At 37.1% G+C, this 6,805-nt stretch overlaps 1 protein-coding gene across 1 annotated transcript in view; it reads left to right on the top strand.

Annotated features, from left to right (window-relative positions):
• LOC106534530 (solute carrier organic anion transporter family member 2A1) overlaps nt 1–6,805 on the top strand; it is a 33,003-nt gene that overhangs the window by 3,808 nt on the left and 22,390 nt on the right. The window lies entirely within an intron of this gene.

Here is a 6,805-nt window from a genome sequence, read left to right as displayed (position 1 = left end):
TATACAAAAATTCTGTGTGTCTCCTGGGGGCTAAGCCCCCCTTGTCCTAAAACCTAGTGGCACCCCTGGTCCTGGTGTTGTGTGACATGGTTTGTGTCATGTAGCTACAGCTGTGATACATCGTACAAGTGTCAGAATGATACATGATATTTATATGATATATGTTTTACGTCACATGCAACAGCAGTTAAATTCACTTTATCCAGGAGGCACAATATACAGTATCTGTTTTATTTTTGTTTTGTTTATTTTTATTGAACAATTAAAAGCCAAGCCAAAATGAAATACTCCTTAAAATTTTCACCTAAAAATAATTGCTCCAGTAAAATTTAGATAAACTTTTTTTTCTAACGTACTTTCAAGTAAAGGAACAAAGGATTTGTACTTTAACATGTCTGGTAGTTGAAACTGATCTTCAGCTTATACTCTAATTGTGCCAACTTACAAACTTATTGAATCGACTTGTCTGTTAGCAAAATATCTCCTCAAACACTGGATAGATTTAAATACAATGCTCAGAATGATGCAGCTTTGGAGCCACCCTGGTTCAAGTTGTTTATCACAGCTGGATCATCCAAACTTTGACATTATCTATAGAGTCCAAACAGACTGTTAGCAAAATATCAACACAAAACACTGGATGGATTTAAAWGAAACTCCCATGAAGTGATCACTGGAGCTCACACAGTTTCCCTGTATTTGGTTGAAAGTGTTCCAAGTATTTATTTCTGAACTCTTCCTCAGTTCAAACATTAGTATTGTTGTAATATGAACTTGTTTTCTGTGCATTTTTTGATGTCTAAAAGCACTGCGTCTTTGTCCTCATTTTGACCATTTCTCATYTTCTGCAAATAAATACTACATTTTTAACTTAGAATTACAGAGACATGTTGTCAGAAGTTCATAGAATAAAATAACAATGTTCATTTTACTCAAACAAACCTATAAAGAGTGAAATCATAGAAACTGATCATTTTAAAGTGGTCTCTTTACAGAGCCGTACATCTGCAACTGGTTCACTTTTGGAGCCACAGCTAAGCAGCAAATACAGAAATAACTCCGAGTCATTTTCACAGATATTGAGCTAAAATTTGGTGTGGTAGTAGCTGAGAGTCCCCCTCAACACRTAACTGAGCACAACAAACAAATATGAACAAATATCACAAGATCTCATAATATCACAGATGGCACAAAACCTCTTTTCYAAGGTTTGACCAAAACTGCTCCAACGCAGTTCTTTCTTCACAGTAACAATAAAATAATGAGATGATCTGAAGTCAGCAGGTGAGCGTTTCTTTAAGAAATCCTTTCATTTAAATCTGAAGTCTTCTTGCTGCATCCTGCCTGCTTATCTGTTCAAATGTCGACGTGTCGGAAGCGTCAGACTGCTCCCAGTGAACCTTTGCTCCTCTCCACTCAGCAGGAACACATCTCAGAGTTTTATAAATGTATATTTAGATAAAGGGAGTTGTTGGAAAGAAAACAAAGAGCAGCTGATTATTTCTCAGTCGAGTGTTTCTGCTTCCACACTGATAACATCGACTCGGACTCCTGTAGACCTTCTGACCTAAATGTTGAAACAAACAAGAACAAAAAAAAGGTTTATTAATGTTGGTTCTGATTTAGCTTGTTTTTCTATTATACGTTGTTTTTATTCATGTTAGTTTCACGTACTTTAGTGCTGTTTTTACCATTCATGAGTCAACATGTTCAGTTCATTCAGAAGATGGCTGCTAGGACTTCTGGGTTTTGTAACTTTCACACAAAAATGAATAWATTCACAAATAAACTTGGAACAAAAAGTCAGTAAATCAGTTTGGCAGATTATTTCTTTGCTGTAACAATAAATCTTATAACTGATTGGCAGCATCTGGAGCTACCAGAAGCTCAAAATGAGAGTTAATAACAGAATATGATGTTTGACAAGATTTGGTTATTTTTTTTCACGTGCACAACTCAGCTCTACAGCTCATCCCACAAAKGTGGCASCATTTAAAAGAGAAATTAACAGACTTTTCAAAAATATAAGATTTATTACCTAAAAGCATTGTTACAACAAAGAAATAATCTACCAAACACTAGTTTTATTATTTTAAAGTTTATTTCCTCTCAGATATCAGAGTAAATGAGTTTTAGGAACTCTTCTCAGAGCTTGAGAAAGTGTTTTATCACGTCCATCTATTTCTTCCTGATGAGTGCATGCAGCGCTGTACAACCATTTACTTTCTATTTGCTTAGTTTCATGGGGCGTTCAGATTGTGTTTTCGTTGCTTTGAAGTTTTCTGCCAGCTCTTCTGCACTCACATCTCAGTTTTATCTTTAACCCCTCAGCTTTTCTTCACAAGCTTCCACCTGAGCAGCCGAGTCACTGCGGGCTCCCTCCACTGCTGGAGAAATGTTGGCTTCAAATCTTCCTGTTGGTGTTTCTCTTCTTTTAGAGTAAAACTTTGAACTAATCCAGAGAGTCTTCAGAAATCCGACAAACTTGTTGCAATCGATGCAAAACTCATAATCTTGTAGATTTATATGTTTGCATCGTCAGCCTCCTCTTTAAATAGATGCCTCACAACTTTTAAAACAATCTTCCTACATAGTTTGGTTCAAATCTGAATGAAAACAGAAGCTAATTATTTTGACGCAAACATCACAAAGGCAACAAATCAAATGATGCAACTAAGAGAAAATGTTTTTGATCAACTGTTGATGATGAAATAATGCACAATAAGAGACCAGAAAACCATATTTTCTTTTCAACARTAACAACAAAAAGGATCAAATCCTGCTGAGTCATTTCAAGTTGATGGTTAAATCTCAACAAGGATGAAAAGAAAAACACTCCAGAGAGGCCGATGTCTTTAAAAACTGAAGACAACGAGGAGTCCGTCTCTCTGTTTGGGCTGATGGTTTAAGAATAATCTCTAAAACTCAGGGCCGGGGCACAGGCAGTAAAGGCAAATGCTTAGGGCGCCGTCCTTTAAGGGGGCACCACAAATGCAGGACAAAAATACATATTTTATAACTTTTTATCTGGTTATAGTTGATTTATTCTGTGGAATAATAACTTGTTCTATGGGTTTCTCAGCTGCTTTATTCCTACATGAGGTGTTATATGGTGGAGAAAGTGTTTCACGATAAAAGTATTATATGATGCAGTCAAGRCTAACTCCTGGTGCTCGGTGTGGAAATAGAAAACAAAATAAGGATAATGAAGTTTCAGTTCTGATCTCTGATGAAGTTAGTTTTCAGTGTTTTACCTTCGTAAATACTGATTTTATGTTTTATTAAACCCAAGAGTTTAATAAAATGTTCTTCAAATGGCTGGAAAATGTCATTTTTAGCAGATCTTTTACAACTTTTTTGCAGGGGAGTATACCCCTGGACCCCCCTAGAACTGCTTCAGTCCACAGCTGGTAGTTAACATGAACAGGTTTTCCTCATTACTGTCGACTTTTTGAGGTCAACTTCAGATATTCTGTTCCACATAAATTCTATTGTTAGTTATTAGAACTGGAAACCTAGTTTGAAAGATAAAAAATAATATCAAAAACCAAACTATTTAATTTGGTTTGTGCATGGATGTAAACTAGCAGTGAGATTTTGAAGCACCAGCTGAAATCATGCCCAGGRCACCACATTGGCTAGGGCCGGCCCTGCTCGAACTTAAATATTTCAGACACTTGGAAGTGAGGTTCTGTTGAAAGGTTCGTATGTTTTGTAAAAAGCTTTTTGAGTGACTCAGTCTGGAGAAACAGTTTATTTCTGACAGAACTGATGAAATAACAACTGCTCTGACTGCAGCTGAGCCCACAGTGGTCCTCTGCGTCTGGAAACGACTCAAATCTGTTGTTCATGTTTTATCAATTAATCTACCTTTACACAACTGACTGGTTTCCATTAGTGTTACTGTRTTTAAATAGAGTTCTGTGATTATTTGCAAGCTCACATTGTGGCAGCAGCTGCAGCTAGTTGYAACACTTTGGAAAAAAAAAAAACCACAGAGACACAAACCTGACTGCAGTGTAAAGACTTAATGGTTTTGTTTTAAAACAATAAAATCCTCTTTGATTAAMGATCCTGAAACAGAACTGAGCAGATTGTTGTGGAAACATTCCTGCTCCGTCTTAAAGAAGGAGRACTTATTAGTTCTGTTATCAGCAGGCAGATCAGAGGTAGTTGTTCATGGTGTCATGATGGTCCAGTGCAGAACTGGCGGTGATAAGATCACATCTGTCAGCATCACAGAGACGTTTCCGCACAGCTGCTCTTCACTATGTTGCCATCTGAAATGAAACTTTTTGTTCATCTTGCCGCACTCAAACTCACACGACTCACATTTTTCTTTTCGTTTTTTAGCAGAAAATCAAAATGTTGAATTACTTCTGGGAGTTGGGATTACTCCCAGGTCGTTAGCTTTATTTAATAACTTCTGTTGTCTCATCAAGCATCTACAAGAAAAAAAAAGTCACAAAATGACATTTTTAAAGTTTGAAATCTGAGACACGTCCTTTGTTCTGATTACAATGTTGCTGCAGAGCTGTTTAAAGTTTGCTTCACAATAAAGGGAGGTGATCCTGTTATCTTCTTTCAAGTCTCCTCARAGACCTCACCGAGGTCCGTCTCAGTTTCTACAGAAATAGGTCTTTTTCTTTATTTTAGAAAAGAACAACGAGTGAATTTCTGGTGGCCAGACAACAACACGTGCAGCAGAAATAAACGTGTTTGAAATCTTAGTGAGAACTTCCTGTAATTCTTCATCTCTCAGCAGGTTGAAGGTTGGGACAATACCATCCACAGAGCGAGCTGAGAGTGCTGAAGAGGGCAAATTTAGTACATAATGTAGGAAATGTGTTGTATTAATACATACAATTTCCTGTATTTATTTTAATGCCATCATAAATATTCAGCTGCAGCAGCCATCACCTGCTTATGAAGAGTTAATGTTTTAACTCACGTCTGTGCCTGTTTATCTGCTGTGTCAGTAAAATATCTCCTAAACCAGTGGACMGATTTTAATGAAACTTTCAGAATGTCTTTATTGAATCAAACATCTGGAAATTATTTACATCTGATTCGTAGGAAAACCATATCAGCAAAAGTTGCTAACACACAAGATTCTCAAGTTTCATACTTTTTTCAAAAATATTATCTTTATTTAAATCTCTGGTATGAAAGTAAGTGGGTGATGTGGATTATCTTAGTAAATCTTCAGCCTTTGTTATTAAATTGTGTCTACCTAAACCTGATGGACCAGCTGATAAAGACTTAAGTTATCATAATGTGTTTTTTTCATATATTTTTACAAAGATAGACGATGGCTTCCACAGCTAATGAACATAGCCAATAGCTATTAAAAGTCAACGCTTATTTGKTATTTGTTAGCAAAATATCTTGTGACGTAATCGAAATTGAGTTGGTTTTAGGTGAAGCAGTAGCTGGGAGTCATCCCCAACACTTACTCCAAGCTCTACACWCTGCACAACGTATGGCATTAACTGGTAGTGAACTCTGTACTGTTAGCAAAATATTTAATGAACCACCGTATGGATTTTATAGAAACTTCTAAAGTAATCACTGAGTCAGCCCAGTTTAAGAAAACCACCACAGCTAATTTACGTTAGCCAAAACAAAATGATTCTGTTTTACAGGTTTTGAGCTCAGTCTTGTGTGGTGRTGACTGATAGTCACTAACAACACATTCTGTGAGTTCTGTCTTATCTGGTGATGCTTCTCAATAATGCAGGGTTTAAACTCTTTCAGTGAGGGCAACATGATCTTTATGGTGGTCCTCAAAGGTCCAGTTGGTCCAACTTCAAAATTTTGCATTTAACTTTGACTAAACATGGTGGCACCGACGCCTCACAGCAAGAAGGTCCTGGGTTTGATCCTTTGTTCGGACCTGGGGTCTTTGTGGAGTTTGCATGTTCTCCACGTGCTTGTGTGGGTTTTCTCTGGGTGCTCTGGTTTCCCCCAAAAAACATGTACAATAGGTTGCCTTCAGACCCAGGCCTCCATTGAAAAAGAGATCTGAGATCTCAACAGGACTTGCCTGGTTAAAGAACAGTAAATAAAACATGTTCCTGAGCACTGGTAACAAACACTAACTGAGCTCTATGTGGTATTTCCTGCATAGAAACCCAGAGTTTTAACACATCCTCTCGAACACTGAAACTCTACGACTGACTAAATGTGAAATAAATAACACAGAAATACTATTAAAAGGAAAAGTAAGAGTTTTACTCACTAGCTGTGTTTCCATTGACCATGAAAATGCGCAAATTAGAATTTCAAAAATAAATTTGCTCAATGGAAACGTCATTTTCAAAAAAAAGTTACGTTTTTTGACAAAACGTTTTTGCGCTAGGATGAGGTGGTTTTTCGGCCGTATCAAAATCAGTATATTTTCTTCGGTGTATTTTGTAAAGTAGTACACCGAAGTAGTTAAAGAAAGTAGAAAACTCACCAACTACAATTTCCCAAAAACACAGCATACGTAGCTGCTCCCAAGTTTAAGGAGCTTGTCGCTGGAAAGCCTCAATAAGACGCTGACGTCTCTGATGAGCGCTAKTGTCGTGGTAGCAATATGCTTTGTGTTTACATCCAATGCCACCTTGTTTGTAATGACTTATCACGAGAACAAACATATTCACGCGTGACTTTAATAACATTTCTTACATAATGGAAACACTCCAATTGTGAAACTGTTTTTCGACATTAACAGTAGATCCGGTGCTCCGGTGCCCCGGCACAAACAGAGCAATGTTGTATATGCTGTTAAGTGCCAGGAGGACTGCGACCAGTTATACAT

This window comes from Austrofundulus limnaeus, unplaced genomic scaffold, assembly GCF_001266775.1.
Source record: "Austrofundulus limnaeus strain Quisiro unplaced genomic scaffold, Austrofundulus_limnaeus-1.0 Scaffold1199, whole genome shotgun sequence".
Lineage (NCBI taxonomy): Eukaryota > Metazoa > Chordata > Actinopteri > Cyprinodontiformes > Rivulidae > Austrofundulus > Austrofundulus limnaeus.
The sequence above is the reverse complement of the archived record's forward strand: the minus strand, read 5'-3'. Positions and strand labels throughout refer to the sequence as shown.